This window comes from Mandrillus leucophaeus, unplaced genomic scaffold, assembly GCF_000951045.1.
Source record: "Mandrillus leucophaeus isolate KB7577 unplaced genomic scaffold, Mleu.le_1.0 Scaffold389, whole genome shotgun sequence".
In the NCBI taxonomy this organism is placed as follows: Eukaryota; Metazoa; Chordata; class Mammalia; order Primates; family Cercopithecidae; genus Mandrillus; species Mandrillus leucophaeus.
The window spans coordinates 3580618-3600617 of NW_012104131.1; positions in this window are offsets into that span (position 1 = coordinate 3580618).

The window sequence follows — 20000 nt, forward strand, 5'->3', positions numbered from 1 at the left end:
CTACTAAAAATACAAAAATTAGTTGGGCATGGTGGCATGTGCCTATAGTCACAGCTACTCGGGAGGCTGAGGCAGGAGAATCGCTTGAACCTGGGAGGCATAGTTTGTAGTGAGCCAAGATTGCACCACTGTACTCCAGCCTGGTGACAGAGTGAGACTTCTAAAAAAAAAAAAAAAAAAAAGAGAGAGAGAGAGAAAGAAAAAAAAAAAGAAAAATATAATGATCAGTGCAGAAATAAATGAAATTGAAATAAAATATACAAAAGGTCAATGAAATGAAAAGTTGGTTTTTTGAAAAGTTAAACAAAATTGACAAACTTTTACCCAGGCTAAGAAGAAAAGAGAGAAGATCCAAATAAATAAAATCATAAATGAAAAAGAAGACATTACAAACTGATTCTCTAGAAAGTCAAAGGCTCATTAGTGGGTACCATGAGCAACTATATGCCAATAAATTGGAAAATCTAGAAGAAATGGACACATTCCTAGACACATATCATACAACCTACCAAGATTGAACCAGGAAGAAATCCAAAACTTGAAAGACCAATAATAAGTAATGAGACTGAAGCCATAATAAAAAAAAAAAAATCTCCCAGTAAAGAAAAGCTCAGGGCCTAATGGCTTTGCTCCTGAATTTTACCAAATATTTAAAGAACTAATACCAATCCTACTCAAACTACTCCAGAAAATAAAAGAAGAAGGAGTATTTCCACACTCTTTCTACAAGGCTAGGACTACCCTGATATCAAAACCAGACAAAGACACTCAAAAAAAGAAAACTACAGGCCAATATTTCTGATAAATATTGATGTAAAAATCCTCAACAAAATATAAGCAAACTGAATTAAACAATGCATTTGAAAGATCATTCATTAGGACCAAGTGGGATTTATCCCTGGGATACAAGAAGGTTCAACACATGCAAATCAACGTGATACATTGTATCAGCACAATAAAGGATAAAAACCATAAGATCATTTCCATTGATGCTGAAAGGCATTTGATAAAATTCAACATCCCTTCAGAACAAAAACCCTCAAAAAACTGTATATAGAAGGAACGTACCTCAATATAATAAAATTAATATATGTCAGATCCACAACTAGTATAATACTGAATGAGGAAAAACTGAAAGCCTTCCCTCTAAGATCTGGAACATGACAAGGATGCCCACTGTCATCAGTGTTATTCAACATAGCACTGGAAGTCTTAGCTAGAGCAATCAGACAGAAGAAAGAAATAAAAGGCATCCAAATTGGAAAGAAGAAGCCAGATTTTCCTTGTTTGTGGATGATATGATCTTATATTTGGAAAACCTTAAAGAATCCACAAGAAAACTGTTAGAACTGATTAACAAATTCAGTAAAGTTGCAGGATATAAAATCAACATACAAAAATCAGTAGCATTTCTATATGCAACAGTGAACAAAGTAAAAAGGAAATTTAAAAAGTAATCCCATTTACAATAGCCACACAAAACAACTAAATACCTGGGAATTAACTTAACCAAAGAAGTGAAAGATTTCTACAATGAAAACTATAAAACACTGATGAAAGAAATAAGACACCAAAAAATGAAAAAATATTCCATGTTTCTGGATTAGAAGAATCAATATTGTTAAAATGTCCATACTACCAAAAGCAATCTACAGATTTAATGAAATCAGTATCAAAATACCAATGACATTCTTCACAGATATGGAAAAAACAATCTTAAAATGCATATGGAACCACAAAAGACCCAAAACTAATAAGCAAAAAGAACAAAACTAGAGGAATCACATTACTTTACTTTAGTTCAAATTACACTACAGAACTATTGTAACCATGACAGCATGGTGCTGGCATAAAAAGAGACACATAGAGCAATGAAACAGAATACAGAACCCAGAAACAAATCTACACACTTACAGTGGACTCATTTTTGACAAAGGTGCCAAGAACATACACTAGGAAGACAGTCTCTTCAATAAATGGTGCTAGAAAAACTGGATATTCATATGCAGAAGAATGAAACTAGACTCCTGTCTCTTGCCATATACAAAAAAAAAAAAAAAATGGATTAAAGACTGAAATATAAGACCTCAGACTATAAAACTACTACAAGAAAACATTGGGGAAAATCTACAGGACTTTGGTCTTTGCAAAGATTTCTTCAGCCATAACCCCACAAGGACAGGCAATCAAACTAAAAATAAACAAATAGGATCACATTGAATTAAAAAGCTTCTGCAGAGCAAAGGATACTGTCAACAAAATAAATAGATAACCCATAGAATGGGAGAAAATATTGACAAACTGTCCATCTGACATAGGATTAATAACCAGAATATATAAAGAGTTTGAACAACTCTATAGGAAAAAAACAGAATAATCTGATAAATAAATGGGCAAAAGATTTGAATAGACATTTCCCAAAGGAAGACATACAAATGCCAAAGAGGCATATGAAAATATGCTCAACATCACTGACCGTCGGAGAAATGCAAATCAAAACTACAATGTGATATCATCTCGTTCCAGTTAAAATGGCTTACATCCAAAAGACAGTCAATAACAAACGCTGACAAAGACATGGAGAAAAGAGAACTCTTGTATGCTGTTGGTGGAAATGTAAATTAGTACAACCACTATGGAGAACAGTTTGGAGGTTCCTCAAAAACTAAAAATTGAACTACCATATGATCCAACAATCATACTATTGGGTACCTACCCCAAAGAAAGGAAATCAGTATATTGAACAGCTTTCTGCACTCCTATGTTTGTTGGAGCACTGTTCACAATAGCTAAGATTTGGAAGCAACCTGAGTGTCCATCAACAGATAAATAAATGGATAAAGAAAATGTGGTATATATACACAATGGGGTATTACTCAGCCATAAAAAATAAGGAGATCCATTCATTTGCAACAACATGGATGGAACTGAGATCATTATGTGAAGTGAAATAAGCCAGACAAAGAAAGACAAACATTGCATGTCCTCACTTATTTGTGGGTTTAAAAAATCAAAACAATTGGTTTCACGGACAGAAAGAATAAAAAGGATGGTTAACCCATTCTCCACAATGTGCCTATTTCACATTGCATGCCTGTATCAAAATATCTCATGTACCCCATAAATATATACACCCACAAAAATTAAAATAAATAAATAATTCTAGTGTGGATGTGTAACAAGCAAAATACATATCTAAAATCTATAGTATGTTGGATGGTAATAATTGCTGTGGAGCTAAATATCGTAGAAAAGAGGCATGGTTAATGAAAGTCATTAGTGGTAGAGTGCTACACCCAAGAAGAGGGGCAGACTAAGAGAATTCAGTAGGGGCTCAGGTAGCAAAGGAATACTTTATAAAGGAAAAATATTTAGAGTTTGGATTTGAAAAATGAGCCAAATATAGGTAGAAGAAAATGTGTACGAGATTTCAAGAGTCACACTCTTGCGTGGATCGTATTAAGTACAAGAGCAGTATGTAAAGGCCACGTGAGGAGATGTCTTGCAGGAAGAAATGTTTTGAGTTTAGATTCAGTAAAAGTATATCTTGGTTGAAGGAATCTCGTAGCTCATCTGATACAACGTTAAAATTCCTGAACTACCTATAGGAGTGAGACACTTCAGAAGCTCACCATTCCCCAGTGCTCAGGAGGTTACAAGAATAAACAAGAAAGAACCAGGATTCACTCTCATTGAGCATCTCAGTTTGTAAACTTTTAAGCTCTCAGTTTATAAGCTTATAAGCTTTTCCCTAAGACTTGGTGTCTAACTTCTCTTTGATATTATTAGTTCTGTTAACTTGATCTACATAGAGTACCCATCTATGTAATAGCTCATTAAGAATTTGTAGATATATGGGTCTTCTCCTTGCCAGGTTTTCAATGATCAGTTTTTCTCTTCTTCTTCTTTACTTAATTAGCTGTTGCTTGTAAGATTTCCAGCCACCCACCTTTTTGCTCATTCTGTGCTGTTCTTGATTGGCCAAATCCCTCATTGCCAAATCCTTCAAACGTCTACAGTACTCTAAAACATTTCATGTCTTCATAAAACAAAGCAGTACTATCAGTTCTCATACACTCAGAGACTGTGTGTTATTAATGCTATACATCTATCAAAGCAGTGGTATCTATAACTACAGTAGGTTTTTGAACATTCACACTATTATCTAATATTGAACTAATAGTCACCTAAAACACCATTAATTAGGTGTGTTGTTATGTAGTCACATCTGGCACTTCCATTGCTGAAGGTTGTATTTTGCAGTCTGTTCCAGGTTCCCAAGATTTTTATAGACCATGATTCTGACATGAAAAAAATATTTACCATTATATTCAACTTTTTAAAATCTAGAAATATAATAAATATGCTGCACATGTTCTCATATAATTCACTGACACACCAAAGCCCTGTGCAGAACGCTATAATGTCATTTTTTATCTTCCTCTATGTTGACATTTACTCTTTAATCATTAAATTTTGAGTACAGTCATTCAAACCACTATGAGTCTTTACATGTTATTTTAAATCCATATTTTTCTTTTTTTCCCCATGGGAATATCATAAGACTTGCTAAATTTGATCTAGATGTGTTACACTTTTAATATTTGTTTGGCTTTCTAATTTAATAAACTTTTTAAAGAAAATTTATGGGGATAGCGCGAATTACATTTTTAAGCCATTCTTTCTTGTAAGAATTCTTACATTGGTCTAATCAGCTATAAAAATATATTTGATCAACTCTACTAGAACTTTTCTTAGTAATGTCAGTGTACTTTTTCTCTTTACCTAACATTTTGTCAGGGATTTTTTAAACAAAAATAACCTTTGCTCTTATTTAGTTTTCTGACATTTTTCAGTTTCCATCGAAGTTAAGGAGTAGGTGTTTAGTAAGCTCATTTGCAAGTCATTTTAATATCTTCAGAAGTAACTCTGTAACATTTTTCCTAGAAAATTAGCAAACTTCTCAGAAATAAAAACGAAATTTGAATTAATTTTAGCTCTGATATTAGTAAAGAGGGAAACCCAATTTCAAAGACTACATAAAATTTTGGCACATAACATACTGTTGTACCAACTTGTAGGACTATACTAGAAACAGACACAACCTCAGTTCCACAAGAGAGCAATGTACTTTAAATGCAAGTTACTAAAGGAGATTCTGGCAAATTCTTCATATTAACTAAAATGTGTTTTCTTGGCAAAAGGAAGGGTGGAGGCACAAAATGGCCCTAGGACAAACAAGAACTGTGACACTTGTAAAGCTACATCATTTCAAAGGTTTAATACTAGGCTAAAAGAAATCTATTCATCTGACCAGGTGAGAGATCAGAAGATAAATGTCAGAGGTAAGGAGATATGCAGGAAAGAAGGACATAAATATACTGGAAGCAGCTTTTGCAGCTGTGGACCTAGAGTTTTGTGGGCCATGTGTATGCAGTGCCTGGTTGTGTGCCTAGTGATGGTATATAGAAGTATTGTAAAAAACAATGAGATGAGACATATGTCCTATCAAACAAAAGTCCATGAACTTCATGTTTGCTTGATTTTTATTTTCCCTAATAGCACCTTTTACCAGTTCACTCCAAAGTAGAGATGCCATCTAGGAATGAAGGGACTTCTTGCTGGCGGGAAGAGTTTACCATGATAAAAACAAAGGTAAACATTTCAGGAAAAAGATTAGATAGAGCCACATGATATATCAAGAATATTATTAGAACACACAGAAAAACTCCATGTATTACTGCTGAACAGAAGTTGTAACAAACAGAGAATAAACACACACTTCCACTTTCTCCATCCCACAAATAACTACAAAACTAGAAAATATATAGCTAGATAGATAGATAGATATAGGTATATAGCTTCTAGACAGAAAACAATACACAGCACAGGGTTGAGATTCCTTAAAGAAGGAAAACAAATTAGACAAGCTTTATGATTGCCCCAGCTTACTTCCTGGAGCCAGGTTTCACGCTATAGCACAGGGGGTAAAAACAGAAATAAACTGAAATAAAGCCTGAAAAGTGAAGGGGCAGTAAGTTGGGAAGATAGCAGTCTGAGTTCAGGGAGCTCAAGACATTGAAATTTTACAGGGAAGAGTAGTAAAGCATTAGGAAATAAACAGAAAAAAATTTGGGAGAACTGCAGGAAAATCTCCTTGAGGGTTTAGTTGACCTCTCAATTTTGGGGGGAAAAACTTTCTTGAGTCTGGGAAAAGACCAATGAAAAATAGTAAAAAGTAGGAGGATGAACAATTTCCAGAGTTCAAACATATGTAGGAATTGTTTTGTTCCAAACAGCCAGAGCAGAAAAATCTTAAAATACAAAATGCAAACTCTAAACAAAACAAAACAAAACAAAACAAAAGGCAAATTGTAGTTTTCAGAAAGACTGTATTTAAGTAGTAGAGCTAAATAAGCTCTCTACAAAAAGCTCTTCTAAACCTGCCATAACAAAGCTCAAAAGTAAACTTCAAAGGGATAAAGATTTAATCAAGAGTTACTTATCTGTATGCCAGAACAAAAGCCAACACTCTTTAGATACAGTGTACGACAATGTAAACTTTATCATTTTTAGCATAGAAACCAAAATTACTAGGTATGCAAAGAAGCAGAAAAATATGACTAGGAGAAAAAATATGCTCAAAGGCATGAAAACCAACATAAACATACTGAGAAGAAAAATGGAAAGTATATGCAACCTCTAGATAGAAAAAAATCAGTATCTGAAGTGAAAAATACACTGAATGGGTTTCAGAGTAGGTTAGGTACTAGAAAAAAAAAGGTCAGTGAATTGGAAGACATAGAAATAAAACTATCTTTTTAAAAAAGCACAGAAAAAGTAGCTGGGAGTGGTGGCTCATGCCTGTAATCCCAGCTCTTAGGGAGGCAGAGACGTGAGGATAGCATGAGCTCAGGAGTTTGAGACCTGCCTGGGCAACATAGCGAAACTCTGTTCTTAAAAATAGAAAAAATCAAAATCAAAAAGCACAAAAACACAGCTAAAAATAAAGCATTAATGAGTTTTGTGATAATATCAAGGAGTGTAGCATGTGTATAATTGGACCTCTCAAAAGCAGAGGAAGAGATGGGGCTCGAACTTTCAGGAAATAGCTAAAGCTTTTTTCAAATTTTACAAATACTATAAGCCTACAGATATAAGATTCTCAACCAATCCCAAGCAAAATAAGTAAATGGATGATAGATAGACAGATAGATAGATAGACCCACACTAATGTATGTTATGATCAACGTGATGAAAATCAGTGATAAAGAGAAAATCCTAAAGGCAGCCAGAGGAAAATTATATAAATAACAAAAATAAGAATTATAGCATACTTCTTAATAGAAAACGTACAGGAAAGAAGACAATGGAATGGCACCATAAATATAAAGTGTCAAATGAAAAAAATATGCCAACCCAGAATTCTAGGTTCAGTGAAAACATCTCTCAACAATGAAGGAAAAATAAAGAGATTTTTTTTTCCAGGCAAACAAAAGCTGATAGATTCATTGGCCAAATGAACTATTCTATAGGAAATGTTAAAAGGAATTCTTTAAGCAGAAATATGATCATATCAGAAAAGAACTTAGAAATGGTAAATATGTTGGTAAATAGAATTTATCTTAAGTTTTAATTTCTTTAAAGTTACTTGATGTTTAAAGGATGATAGTAACAATGCATATTGAGGATTCTAACATTTGAAGAAGTAAAATGTAGGACAGTAGTACAAAAGATGAGAGGCAGATATTGAATAATATAACTATAAAATTTTTACAGTATACATTCAGTAACACTACTTGAATATAGACTGTGATGAGTTAACTCTAGAGAAACCACCTACAAAGTCCAAATGGCATAGACAACCAGCCAATAATAGAAATAAAAAATGGAATCATAAAATATACTACTCCGAAAGAAGGCAGGAAAGGAGGGATAAGGAATAAAAACAACTGGGGGAAGTTGGAAACAAATGGTAAGAAAATAAATTTAAACCAATATGTCAATAATTACATTAATTGTAAATGATATAACCACTCAAATTAAAAAGTAGAGATTGTCAAATGTATTTTAAAATCAATATCCTACTGTATGCTTTCTAAGAAATAATCAAACTAAAACAAACTTCTCAAACTTTAATTTTGTGTTATTCTAGAATTGTTGAAATCAGGTTACTGAATGAATAAATATACTTCCAGGTTAAAATACAAGAGCAGTAAAGGAGGAGGAGGAGGTTCACACTGTTAATTAAAGACAGAGGAAAAACAAGATTCACTAAGTTGTTGAGTAAATAATAACAATACATGCATATATGTGCATTCAATCACAGGAACAGAGGAAAAGTTTAAAAAACAACAACAAAAAAAGGCACAATGGCTCACACCTGTAATCCCAGCACTTTAGGAGGCTGAGACAAGTGCATAGCCAGAGCCCAAGAGTTTGAGACCAACCTGGAGAACATAGAGAGACTCCATCTCTACTAAAAATTAAAATTTTTTGGGAAAAAATTAGCTGGGCATAGTGGGGCACAGCTGGAGTCCTAGTTACTTCGGAGTCTAAGGTGGGAGGATTGCTTGAGCCCAAGAGGTCGAGCCTGCATTGAGTCATGATTGCACCATTGCACTTCAGTCAGGGTTAAAGAGTGAGACGGGAAAGGAAAGACAGGAAGGGGAGTGGAGGGGAGGGAAGGGGAGAGGACGGTATGAGGCTAATAAAAAATTTCCAAATAAATAGAATAAGCTAAAGATAGATATAAAAGACATATTTTAATATTTTTTATTAAAATATAAAGTATGAGTTTTATATTTCAATAAAAATATAGAATAGCATTCATTTGGGGTCATTTCTAATCATTCATCATTGAAATTGAAGATTACTGTAAGCAGAAACTATTTTTCACTTTGAAGGAATTAAAAAATATATGGACTCTACAAAATAATATATAGGATATGAGATGGTAAGAAAATGCATTAAAAGGTAAAGAGAACTAATGTCAAAATGTAAGGATTTCAAAGGACATCAGAAGTAGTAACAAACAATAAACGTAGCAGAAACCTGAACCCATGTTTATCTGAAATGCAAAAAAAAAAAAAAAAAAATCTAGAGATAAACAATCAGAAACAAAGTAGATGGTAGGATACGAAAAGCAGATCAAATATAAGCATTTAAAAAAAAAAAATAACAGAACACCTGTTATGGAACAAATATACAAAGATACAATCAATAAAATATTCCTGAATTGAAGGAATTCAGTTTGTGGACTGTTCACCTTTCTGGGAACCAAGTAATATTTAGTAAATGTGACTAACACTAAGATATTCCGATGAAGTTTAGGTTTCCAGAAGACTTAGATTTTTTTCTTCAAAATACCAGACAGAAGACAGCATGAAACAACATCTTCAGAGACCTATAGAAATGAACTTTAAGCAAATCTAATGCCTTGGCCTGCTGAGAACATGGTTTTGGAATTTACCCATTTCTCCTGAGCAATAAGTAAGCATTCAGGAATGTTCAGGTCTTGGTGGCATGTACTTGCTCCTGATAAATAGTTGCCTATTCATGTAGCCAGTTTCCAGAGAAGTTAGAAGGAACTCAGAGGCATTAGAGAGAGAGAGAGAGAGAGCGAGAAACAGGGAGAGAGAGAGAGAGAGATGAGAATGCAACACGAAAGGAAATTTCTCAGAGTGTCATCAGGTCTCACACTGATAATATAGTATCACAGGCTATGAGGCAATATGATAAGGATTAAAGGTGAAAGAAAGAATCTAAACAACGTTAAAACTATAATTTTAGGGGCCAGGCATGGTGGTTCATGTTTATAATTGCAGCACTTTGGGAGACTAAGGCAGGCAGATTGCAAGAGCAGCCTGGTCAACATACGGGAAACCCCATCTCTACAAAAAAAAAAAAAAAAAATTGATTTTAATTGGCTGAGTGTGGGGACACATGCCTGAAGTCCCAGGTACTCAGTAGGCTAAGACAGGAAGATGGTTAGAGCCCAGGAGTTTGAGGCTGCAGTGAGCTAGATGATGCCACTGCACTCCAGCCTGGGCAACAAAACAAGATCCCATCTCAACAAACAAACAAACAAAAACAAATAAGAAACTCTATAATTTTACATATTAAAAATGAAAAAATATCAAAATGTAAATATTTACCTTTTCAGGTATCATTTTTTTTTCTTTTTTTTTTGAGACGGAGTCTTGCTCTGTCGCCCAGGATGGAGTGCAGTGGCGCGATCTCGGCTCACTGCAAGCTCCGCCTCCCGGGTTCACGCCATTCTCCTGCCTCAGCCTCCTGAGTAGCTGGGACTACAGGCGCCCGCCACCGCACCCGGCTAATTTTTTGTATTTTTAGTAGAGACGGGGTTTCACCATGGTCTCGGTCTCCTGACCTTGTGATCCGCCCGCCTCGGCCTCCCAAAGTGCTGGGATTACAGGCGTGAGCCACCGCGCCCGGCCTCACGTATCCTTTTAATCAGCTCTTTATATATAACAAGTTCTGTTTTAAAAAGCATTTTAATACTGGTTGTTTTTTATTTTCATGTCATTATTTATGGCGGGAAGTATTTCTGACATAGACTTTTGTAAAATGCTGCACAAAATCAAAGACACAAGACAAAAGTTGGTCAGTTAGTAAATTGACTAATCATCATAGGAAACTGCAACATTTAGGTATTGAAAAGAAAAAGTGGTATGCATTTATAAGAATTTTGGCATTAGCAGCCATTACAGTGTGTGGAAATGTGAGTAGAGATTAGTTTAGTTATCAAATTTCTTATTTCAAATTTTGGATTGATAACGGATATCAAATAATTTCCCTGCATGAAAGCATTTGTCTCAAGCTCTGCTTTTGGTGAATGCCAGTATAATTCATCATGTTGTTTGTTTGATGTTTTCTTTTTTTTTTTTTTTTTTTGGCTGTGCAAGGAGACTAGGATAGCAGCTGCGCCCTTACCCTGGACCCTGGGATAAGAAAGACAAGACATACAGAGTGGCATAGAACCCCAGTCAATCCACAACCAATATAAAATGTTATGGGAAAAGGGAGAAGGGGACCGTATTATTTGTTATGCACCATCACCTAGCAAAAGCTGCCTGATACGTCGTAAAAGATATATGAATACATACATTCGTGTTTCTTGTTTTGTTTATTCCAAACCAACTTTTAAAAAGAACTGTTTTGGTATTCTCAATATTTTTAGCAATTTGAAGTTATTCTGGGCTTTAACCTCCTAGATTCTACTCTGGCAGTTTTGTGCCACTCTTTCATATTTGTTCTCTGTCTTAACTTCCACTTATTCTAGATGTGCTTTTAAAATCTGAGTTCTTCGGAGCTACTCCCCTAGGCAACTTCACTGGTCTCTTCAGTTGTTCCCTCTGTTTATTGCTCACTGGGACCACTTGTGTTGTAGATAAAGTCAGAATTTTATTCTTGAGAGTGTTTCCCAACCAGACTGAATTACCTCCCCCTTTAGAGGCTTTGGTCTTGGGACCTTTTCTCTGAAATGATAAAGTCTGCCTCCCTTAAACCTAGAATAGTCACCTGACAATGCGTACACCTTATTTTCTTTTTTAAAGCAGTGTCTACAGGATGACATGGTCCCTTTTTCTCTTCAGTTTTCATAATTTTCATGTATCTAATCAATTATTCATTATTGATTAAAAATATATTCAATAAAACTGTTTGCATCATCATTTCCCATATTTCCTGACAGGTATAACCAATGCTTAGCATCTGCTAACAATAACATTCTTTATTTTTTAATTTTATTTTAATTTTTTTTGAGACAGAGTCTCGCTCTGTCCCCAGGCTGGAGTATAGTGGCGTGGTCGCGGCTCACTGCAAGCTTTCCCTCCCGGGTTCACGCCATTCTCCTGCCTCAGCATCCTGAGTAGCTGGGACTACAGGTGCCCACCACCACGCCTGGCTAATTTTTTATGTTTTTAGTAGAGACGGGGTTTCACCGTGTTAGACAGGATGGTCTGGATCTCCTGACCTCGTGATCCGCCCACCTCAGCCTCCCAAAGTGCTGGGATTACAGGCGTGAGCCACCGCACCTCCCCCTAACAATGAAATTTTTAGCAGATGGATATTCATATAACTGATAGTCAACTTTACCACTACATGTGACTATTATATTTTGTGATCGGTATTTCTTAGTTTACACAGTCAGAAATGAGAACTATGGTGGAAAATTATGTTGGTACTAGATCTTTTTTCTATTATTATAGTAATAATATATTAACCAGATGAATTATCATACCTAAAACTTCTGAGTTTTTAATGTCTTAATAGACTGCTAAAGGCTGAAAGATACATTCATTTAAAAATAACAATGTACTCCTTTTCGGAAAGGGTACTTATCACAACTGTAATTACATATTTTATTGGAAATTGTTTAATCATTATCTCTCTCCTGGATAGCAAGACTGCAGAAGAGGTGCTACATACATCATTTTGTTTTCATCCCAATATTTCTTAAGAACCTAGAACACAGTACTACTTCAAAATATTTATTCACTGGAGTACAGATTCATGTCTGGAACCACTGGCTCTGACAAGGTCATGTTCTTATCTTTAAAGCAATCACAGGGCAGAGTTCAGGTGAGGATAGAGAATAGAATACACAGATAGTCTTACGTGTGTTACATGCTCCATCCTTGGACCCATAAATGCAGTCATCTTCAACCAAAGCACATTTTCCAAAAGTGAAGAAAGGTTGGCATCTTTTTAGAGTTTCCTCCAGAAGCTAATCCTGAGAAAAAGATTCAAATGCAAATAGCTAATTTAGAAAGGAATTTAAGGAAACACCAATGGGGAGTGAAGAAAGTAGACAGCAAGGGAAGGCAGTCAGTAAATGGCAACTAATCCAGCAAGTTGCCACTATTGCTAACTAGAACCTAATCCTACTGGGGAACCTGATAATCTTACCTAAGAGAACTTGAAAGTTTATACTCCAGTTCCTATCAGTCATTGACTGAGACAAATTCCTGAAGAAATTAATTCTTCAGCACTTCCACCCTGACCAATACACAGACAGAGGAAACTCTAGAGACCAGAGGAAGCTCCTCAGGCAGAGAGAGAGATGCTGGCAGTTGAAAGTTGAGCCATCCTGCACTGAAATGGTAATATGCAAGCAGTCATGTCCTGAGCACCAATCGCATCGACCACAGATGGCCTCTAGAAAGCAAAAATGTGATGTAATTGCCTCAGTAAGAGGAATAAAGCTTGGGCAGCAAAATAACAGAGGAGGAATCACATGGCCTCTGTCCGCTGAACATCAGAATTAGACCTTTTTTTTGTCAGAGTGTAAAGCAAACCTTAACCCCATTTTTCCTTGGGAGAAATGATAAGCGAATCATTGGTCTGAATTTAGATGTTCTTTGGCTAAGGTGTAAAGTGTTCTCTTTAATGACATGAGTTATATTTGAGGTATCTCTGAGGATGTTGCATTTTATTGGGAGAAGGAGTGGTAAGGAGCAGAATTTGTACCTTTTCTTTAAGGAATTAGACTTAATTGCATTCCCAGTATTAGCCATAGGGGAGGTACATCCCAAAAAAAGATATAAAGACTTGGAAGTCTGCCTTTAAATTAGGCTGGGGTTCAGAGTCATCTTTCTGAAACTGATGGCAGTAGTCCATGGACACAAAGGAGGACTGGCATACTCTAGGACACTCTTGGTAGAATAGAAAGATCTTCTGCAGACCAAGAACTAAATTTAAAATCACTCCTCTAATGACAAAAGTTATAGCTAGTTGTTTCTAGTGTTTTCTAAGCATCAAAGTACGTATGTTATCATATAGTCATGCACTGCATTACGAGGTTTCCCTCAGTGATGGACCACATATACAATGTCATCCTGTAAGATCATAACACCATATTTGTACTGTATGTTTTTACATTTGGATATGTTTAGATCCACAAATACTTGTCATTGTGTTACAACTTCCTGCAGTATTCAGTACATAACACGTTGTACAGGTTTGTAGCCTACGAGCAATAGGCTATACCATATATCCTACGTGTGTAATAGACTATACCATCTGGGTTTCTATAAGTACACTCTATTATGTTCACACAAGGGTGAAATCCCCTGTATTAGTTCATTCTCACATTGCTTTAAATAAATACCTGAGACTGGGCAATTTATAGAGAAAGAGGTTTCATTGACTCACAGTTCTACAAGCTCTATAAGAAGCATGCTGCTGGCAGCTGCTCAGCTTCTGGGGAGGCCTCAGGAAATTTAAGTCATAGCAGAAGACAAAGGAGTAGCAGGCACATCACATGGCCAGAGGAGCAGCAAGGGGGCATCTGGGGTGTCACACACTTTTAAATGATCAGCTCTCTCAAGAACTCACTCATTATTACAAGGAGAGTACCAAGGGGATGGTACTAAACCATGCATAAAAAACTGGCTCATGGCTGGGCACAGTGGCTCATGCCTGTAATCCCAGCACTTTGGGAGGCCGAAGCAGGCAGATCACCAGGTCAAGAGATCGAGACCATGCTGGCTAACACGGTGAAACCCCGTCTCTACTAAAAATACAAAAAATTAGCTGGGCATGGTGGCAGGCGCCTGTAGTCCCAGCTACTCCGGGGGCTGAAGCAGGAGAATGGCGTGAACCCAGGAGGTGGAGCTGGCAGTGAGCTATCGCGCCACTGCACTCTAACCTGGGCGACGGAGAGAGACTCTGTCTCAAAAAAAAAAAAAACAAAAAAAACAAAACAAAACAAAAAAAACTGGCTCATGATCTAATCACCTCCTACGAGACCCTTCCTCCAACATTGGGGATTACAGTTCAACATGAGATTTGGGTGAGGACACAGATCCAAACCATATCATAACCTAAGGACACATTTCTCAGAGTGTATGCCTGACATTAAGTGACGCATGACTGTATGTAGTACTCTCTATATCTTTATAAGGTAAACATTATTTTTATTCCAATTTGTATTCATTTTCTATTATTGCAATAAAAAATGACCACAAGCTTATCCACTTAACAAAAGGTCATCATATTGCAGGTCTGTAGGTCAGATGGAGAAGGGAAGACTTGTTTCCTCGCTGGTTCACGTAGTTGGCAGAAAGTAGTTCCTCCCAGCTGTCGGACCCAGGTCCACATTTCCTGAACTGTGGGATAAAGGCAGTTCCCAGCTTATTGAGGTCATTCATTCTTCGGCTCCAGCCATCTTCCCCCGCATGCAAAGCTGGCAACAGTGGGTTAAATCCCACTCATATTTTGAATCTCTCCTGCCTATTTTGCCACTGCCCCTGTCTCACTGATTGTTCTGCCTTCCTCTCCACTTTTAAGGACTCATGTTATTACATTAGTTCCACCCAGACAATTCAGAATAATCTTCCCATTTTCAGGTCCATAACCTCAATTCCATCTGCGAAGTTCTTTTTGCCATTAAACATAACATATTAATAGCATCCAGAGATTAAGGCATGGACATCTTTGAAGGAGGACAAAATTATCCTGCTTTGCACAGTCAACATTCTGGCTGGCAAGGATTCAAGTCTGCCCCACAGGCAAAATACCCAGTGTCTAAAGATTTTTATATCCCAAGAATCTGGAGAACTCTTGACACTCAAGAAATTAATATATAAGTGAGTTTTTAAAAATCTTGGCTTTCTTCGGGAGGCCAAGGCAGGTGGATCACGAGGTCAGGAGATCGAGACCATCGTGGCTAACACAGTGAAATCCCATCTCTACTAAAAATAAAAAATTTAGCCAGGTGTGGTGGCAGGTACCTGTAGTCCCAGCTACTTGGAAGGCTGAGGCAGGAGAATGGTGTGAACCCGGGAGGCGGAGATGCAGTGAGCTGAGACGGCACCACTGCACTCCAGCCTGGGCGACAGAGCGAGACTCCATCTCAAAAAAAAAAAAAAAAAAAAAAAAAAATTCTTGGCTTTGAGTATTGCCCTCCTTGAAGCAATATTCTAACCTCTTAGTAGCATTGGAAGAACACTTTGACTCACTAGTATTTATGTATGACTTAAACAGATTGCTTGCTTTGACATGAGTGGTTTAGATACTGAGGAGCAATGGAAAACCAGAAAGAAAGGACAGACACTGAATGGAAGCTGATATGAAGATATGAAGGAAACTATACTCTTGCTGGATTGTTCTAGGGCCTAGCAGAAATAACTGAAGTATTTTTTAATTAACATAGTTTCAATCTGTGGAACCAATACTGTTTTAGTATAACCTTACTTCTTCTCCTGGGATATAGAAGATAGGATTCTTCTTTTCTCCCCTAGCAACATTTTCTTCTACTCAGTTACCCAAACTGCAACCAAATCCCAGTGCTCTTACCCAAAGAAGTCAGCTGAATGTGTTCTCTTTCTGTTCTCATTGTCATGCTATGATTGATACTTAGAAATCTCACCTGAATTAGTGAAACAGCCTCATAATTGCAGGTTTTCCTCAAATCTCCTTGCTTCTAATTTGCCTCCCACATTATGACCCAAACTCTTTTTCCAAATTATTCAGCTGATCATGCCATTCTCTTTCAGAAAATCCTTCAATGTTTCTCCAATTTCGTTAGCAAGAAACTCAAGGATCTTCCAATCTCATTTTAACTCCACTCAGAGTTCAGGCTTTCAACACCAATAAATCTGGCCCAAAATTCCAGTTCCACCACATATTGGCTAACTGACATGAGACAATTCTCTGATCTCTAAATATAACTTTTGTATAATATCTGTCTAAATGATACAGTATAGGGTTATAGCAAGAACATCAGTTGTACCCCAAGCTGCTAGCACCTAGAAAATGCTTAATAAGTTGTAGTTATCATAGTAACCTTTGTGGTCTCATTGCCCCACACTGCTTACTATGCAACCCAGACTCTAACTGAACCGACACTTGCTGTCCTCAAAAAGATCCACATCTCATGTTTTGTTAATGCAACTCTGAAATTTTTTCATGCAAATTCCTTGATTCTGAAGCCTTTTACCATATTTTAAGCCTGGAAAAATTCTGTTGATCTTTTAAGACACAACTCAAATTTGCCATCTCTCTGAAAACTGCATGATCTCTCTTGGTCTGATTGATTATTCACTCCCACAGTTGTGCTCCTATGGCACTTTTTTCAAATCATTAGCATTTGTCATCTGTGTCAAAACTTATTGCATGAGTGTGTTTCTTCTCATCTAGATGGTGAGTTTCTTGAGGCCAGGCCTGGTGTCTCATTATGGTTTCATCACTGCCAAGTGCAATGCTGGACTTGGGGTGGATTCTCAGCAAATATTTGTGGAACTGATTGACATAGCAGTGCCTAAAGACACTGTATCAATGCTGGCCTGTGTTACTTCTCCCACGGCAAAATTAATCTGATCATTATCCATAGTATTTATTAGTACTATTATTACAAATATTACCTTGGTTTCTCTTTCTTGAAGGACAATAGGTTAGATGTTCACCAATTATGGCTTTCCTAGATGCTTCTGCATGATTGAATTCAATATTTTATTCACATTTTCCCCTAAACCAAATGCCCATATTAAAAATGTATATATGTATATAAATGTGAATAGTGGTATTCTTATGAGCAATCCTATGATAAAAAGAAGTTAGATGGCAGAAGGATTTTGGTCTGAAAACACATTTTACAAGGAAGCTTCTAAGGGGTTATTTTAAACAACACTGAGGGGAAAGAATTATTTCAAACAGATGAAAAATACCTCTCCACTGTCCCTCTAATGGATGTACTTTAAAGAAAGCCAAGGGGAATTTTAAACTCCACATACATTTTATGAACATTCAAATGAATATCTCTGACTAATCTCAAGTGCATTTGAATAAAAAATAGAACAATTTTGATGTTCCAAGTTGAATTATTAAGTAAAAATATTCAGTTATCAGATAGTTAATTAAGTGGAACTGACTGTATTCATTAAAATATTTGTTCCAAACAAATGTATTTAACATTCAGATATTATGCAGAATAGGTGACAATTGCATATCTCCATGGAGATCAATAATGGGATTCAGATCATTGTGTAAAGAGTCTGCAAGTTTAATGCAGAGAGAATGTCATTATTATTTCTCTCTTAATGATGGTCATTATGCGCAAACACTGATTGAATTCCATTTGTTACCTGCATTTGAGCTGAGAGGAATAATTACAATTTAAGTGTCTCCATTAAAATTCATAAAAGAATATGAATGCAAAAATTATACTTGAAACTGACAAAATATACTTTGAGGATATAAATTGTGTTTTCTGATAGGCCTCTTAAAAGTATTAAAAATAGCTTCATTTTAATAAGATGACATATAAAGATCATGTGTTATCCTCACCTTTATGTTAATTTTAATGCTGCAACACATGACTAATAATAAAAAGTAAAGGAATTAACTTTAAAAAGTAAAATCAATTAAACAATGTGCCAGCTATCACCAGGACTTTTCAGGATTGGGTCATAGTCATCCATTTAAAAAAAAAAATGTTTTTAATTGCTATATGATATTAAAATTATGTTCTATCATTCCATATATTGGTGATATCTTCCTACCACCTACTACTGTTGGTAGCTAACAGACTCAAGGTTTGGATGGATGTAAATTAAATATGCTGTGTTCTATTTCACTCATTTGGTATACATTTCTGTTGACCTGTTGTGCACTGTTCAGCATTTATAATTTGAGGTGCTGAGAGTTACTACTTTTCAGCCACGACAACCCAAAATTTCCAGTTGCTTAACTTGCATTTTTCCTAGAGTGAAGTGAAACATACTAAGATGTCATATAGGGTGTCACGGGTCCTTAAAACTTTTGCCTTTTCATGGCCTAAAAGAGTTCTCTAAGCCCGATGAGACAAAGCTGAGTATTTAATGCTACAGAAGCCACAAGAGAAACGATAGCAGTCGAGTTGTAAGGCATTTATGAGGCTCATCAAGTGTCTGGAGAAGCATCTCAGGGGAGACTCGAAGCTTTCTTTCAGTACCAGATACCCTTCTCTAATTCTAGATCAAAAATTAAAATTGCAGTGTCTTAAATTTAAAAGTGTCTATGTTACAAAGCTGTATGTGCTTTTAGACTATTAATTACAAGCAAGGAAGCTATATAATTTTTAAGGGAGGAAGATCTTATATATCTCATAATTTACACTTTCCTCATTTTGCAGATAAGAAACCCAAGGTCTAGAGATGCCCAGAATTAAATGCTTTTAAACCTTAGTGATAGACTTCAAACCAAAACACAATTATCTTGCCACTGACTACAACATTCTTTATAAGTAATATTGCTGGGTGTTGCTATTTGTCAGTACATTCACTTTTGCATCACTTTATTTCTTCTTCCATGGATGAAATTTAAAAAAAAAAAAACTTGTTCAATGTAGAATTTCTTGAAGGAATATTAAGAAATATTATATTTGTGACTATGCGTATATGTGTTAAAATGGCTGTAAATTTAAGAAAAATTACCTGTGTTACAATTTAAAAATATAAATTACATTTGTCTGAATGCATGAGTTTTTTAGACGGCCTAATTAGGTATATCCAGAATTTTCTTCAGTTTTCATATTCCCAATTTTGCCAGCTGATCATTTTGAGGTAAAATGAGGAGCTTGGAATTATAACGGACAGTATCTACTCACTGATAGCACTTGGCAGTTTTCCATAAGATTCTGATTCTCTTGAATCAGGAGAAAAGACAAGATTTCTATCAAGCCTTTGTCCTTTCTGAGATACTTAAGACCACTGAAAATAAGGAGGAGGAAAAGGAAGAGGAAGAAAAGAGGTGGTAGCAGAGAAGAGAAAAAAGAAAAAAAGAGAGAAAAAAGAAAAACAAAGAAAAATGCAAATATTAGAATTAGAGATTAATTATTTCTTGCTGAAATAGCAAACAGGACAAAATGTTTGCATTGCATTCACTTCTTCTTGTGCATTCTCTTTCAGAGACAAGAACCTTGAGCTAGAAACAACCCTCTTACAGACTAAGCAAAACACCAAGATAGTATGCTATCCAGTAACCATACATAAAGA